A 3,351-nucleotide genomic window follows, 5' to 3' on the forward strand; every position below is an offset into this window, starting at 1 on the left:
TATATATATATATATATAAATATCAATTAATAATTATAAACGAATTACAAAACTTGATTTTTCCAAAGGGTAACTTACTGTTGCATGAATTATTACGGTACAAAAATGTCATCAATCAAGCAATATGATTAGATTTTATGTCTAAAGTTTATGTCTTATGTCTTAAGTTTAAATCTACCCAAGAGATGCCATTCAGCCTGATGTTTTCTGTTATTATTCTGCCTTCAAAACTGATGCTCAAGCTGAAAACTAACAACACTGTTTTCCACAGCCCGGTTGTGTGGCTAATAGAGACTCTCTGTCTGGCAAATGGAATAAAGGAGAGTGACTCTGTATGAACAGCTAAAAAGAAAATGGCAAAATAGCAGCATGGCTAGTTGGTTCTATGTAAAATGGGGGGTTTATCTATTCAACACATTGAGTAGAGGATGTTTTCTTAACTCTTTGTCATCAGGGTATCTCTTATAAAAGCACAGCGAGACCGAGAGGAAGAGTGCTGGACAAATGTGGAAGCCCGAACCGGCCCTGTCAGCTCTCTGTGGAGATATCTGAGGAAATGAAACCGAAATCAAACCTCAAATCGGACTCGGGAATGTCTAGGGCATTTGAGAATGCCTCAGAATAAACAAGAGAATAGAAATAGAGAAGAGAAAGTAACAGACAGCTTCAAATAGCACACGGACTTCACCCCTGTCAGAAAGGAAGAGGTTGGCTGACAGTGAAGGGGAAACCATGGGCCTCATTTGATGCGGTTCAGGATACAAGTCCTTCACTGTGGATTCCTGCATGTGCTCAGAGATTCATTCTGTCTAAGTATGAATAGACCACAACATTCGTGCCTCATTCACAATAGCCTTCAGTGTTGCCTCTGGTTAAACCGGTGACCTTTCCCCTCTTTTGGGTTGAGGGGAGAAAGCCAAGGGCCCATTGCCAGCTTGGCCTCTAAAACAGGGTTACATGCCTTTGGGAAAGAGGTTAGCTGGGTGACAGTGTTTATGGAAATTAGTGAGAGGATATGAGGAGGAAGAAAAGGATCAGAAAGAACAAAGAGAAGACTGAAAGTGAATGTCACTTCTCTCAAGGCAAAGCTGAAATATCAAGCCATTAACATGGCCTTTAAACTACCAATCAGGAAGAGGATAATCACCTGTTACTGCCCTCAGACTGGACAGCAGCCACTCAGCTCAGACACAATGAGTATCCCCTTTCTGTTTTACAACTTCTATTTTTTCCCCAATGAATCTAGCCAGGACAGTGTCTGGAAAGAGCTGTGTAAATATGAAATAAACAAATTAATTAATTAATAAATTAGTAAATACAAAAATAATCTAATAAAAACTGCATATAGGTTTGGAAGGATATGAGATTGAGTAGAAGAATGCCGAGTTTTCAAAATCATCTGTATTACTAAACCAACCCTCTACATTGCGAGTAAATCACACGCATATGCGACTAAATCGTCTGGCGAAACAAAAAAAATTTACTAGCCAATGGCGATTCAATTGCTAAGGTGTCCGTAGAAAGTTGTAAACGAACCAGTTCAACCTGTGTAGACCTACAGAGCCCCAAAACAAGCATGTTTTTCCCGCACTTGCACATGGAATGCAAAACACCTCCTAGAAAATTCCCACTGTTATCCATACCATTCCTCTTCCCATTAAGCGAATCTCCCCCCAGCCAGCAGCTACTCCAATGTCCCCATTTCCTTTCCATGATACTCCCAAGAATGGCACAAGACCAGCTACACTAAATACATAAAGAGGTGACCTACTTGGCCCACTTGACACTTCCTCAGGCCCCATTAGCCTCAGACTAAAGCCTCCTTTGACAGTCATCACCCATGCTAGGGATTTATAGCAACATCCTTTGATGCATCACACTGACATATTCCAAATAGGGAGACCTGTTTTTGCACTCAACTCATTGTGAGATCTGACTCTCACTGCATGGGCATTATCTTGCCTTTGTTGGCAGCTATCTTAAGTTTGTGCTAATTAAAGGGGCAGAGATATGGTAATAAAGTAAAGAAACTTAAAAAGTGGAAATTTAATAATAGATGAAGCACTCAATATTCATAAAGCACACTCTGAAAGAACACTAGCACTGAAAAGGCATGAATCAGGATTACTAAACAAACACAGCTGAGTCACAGTGCTGATTTAAGTGGGACGATACAGCCAGGTTTTGTGCTGCGCTCAGCCCTGTATTAACCAGCTTTAGCTTGAGTATGGTTTAAACACAGCACAGGGTGTGGAGCTGGATACTGGATTAGACGAGATGGATAAAACAGAGCAAAGAAAACATATAAAGGAACAGTTCACCTAAAAATTATAATTCTGTCATTGGTCAGAAAATGTTTCAAACCCATATGCTATTCTTTCTTCAGTGAAACACATAAGTAGAAATATTTGAAGAATTTTACACAGCTTTGTCCATATAACAGTAAGGGGAAAAAATAAAAAATAAAATAATTAATGATCTACAGTACAATAACAAACAAATATAAAGATCACTATGTACAGTAGTGGTCACTATGTAGGGCACACCATGTTTGCTCATACTTCATATGTCTACACATCTTTTGTTAAAAAAAACTGGATATAGATTTGGAATGACATGAGACTGAGTAGATGTGAATAAGCTGTTTTGGGATGTTTTGCAGTAAAGGCAATGCTAATTCTTAGCAGTAGCAGTGATTTGGTGTAGTGATTCTGGACAGTGGTGTGCAGTGGAATTCTGTATTGTTCATTCCAGAACTCCAAGAGAAAATCCATTGAAACAATTCAACACAATAGCGCACCTAATGTTCTCCAAACCTTGAGAATGACTGGATCCTGTCTGAGGCAATCACCACGGCTGAGCATGACTTTCAGAATGTTTTTCGCCAGTGTGTGAGTTGGAGGCTAAGTATAAGTTTAGCTCAGATATATTTTCATTCGCCGAACACTCTGACTGAGTGCTTTAGAGTTTCACTCTCCGTCAAGCGATCTGAGATATTTTTCATTTCATCTCAATAGATGCGCAGCGCACCTGAGTTTGTGTATTTGACATACCATAAACTCTAGCTGTGAAGGTGCACGACTCGCCGTCGCTTTCTCTCACACCGCAAAGTGAGAGAGAGAGAGAGAGAGAGAGCGCGAGCGAGAAAGTTTTACATAACATGCAGAATTGATGCGCTACATGTAAATGATATTCTTTGTACTATTTTCCTGTCCTTTGGAATTCTTCAGCTTTTAGAAACTGCCGGGTTCTCCGGTATGCTTGACTGCCTGATGTTAAGAGTGTACTTTCAGATATTTAAAAAGCTGTGCCATTTTACAAACACACACACATACACACACACATATATAT

The 3,351-nt window shown here is 39.7% G+C and overlaps 1 protein-coding gene across 1 annotated transcript in view; it reads right to left on the reverse strand.

The window, feature by feature from the left end:
* The window catches only part of LOC107726457 (SAM and SH3 domain-containing protein 1-like), a 60,714-nt gene that overhangs the window by 39,650 nt on the left and 17,713 nt on the right, over positions 1-3,351 (reverse strand). The gene's annotated exons all lie outside the window — the stretch shown is intronic.

Source organism: Sinocyclocheilus rhinocerous, unplaced genomic scaffold (assembly GCF_001515625.1).
Source record: "Sinocyclocheilus rhinocerous isolate Xijiao unplaced genomic scaffold, SAMN03320098_v1.1 scaffold605, whole genome shotgun sequence".
NCBI classification, from domain to species: domain Eukaryota; kingdom Metazoa; phylum Chordata; class Actinopteri; order Cypriniformes; family Cyprinidae; genus Sinocyclocheilus; species Sinocyclocheilus rhinocerous.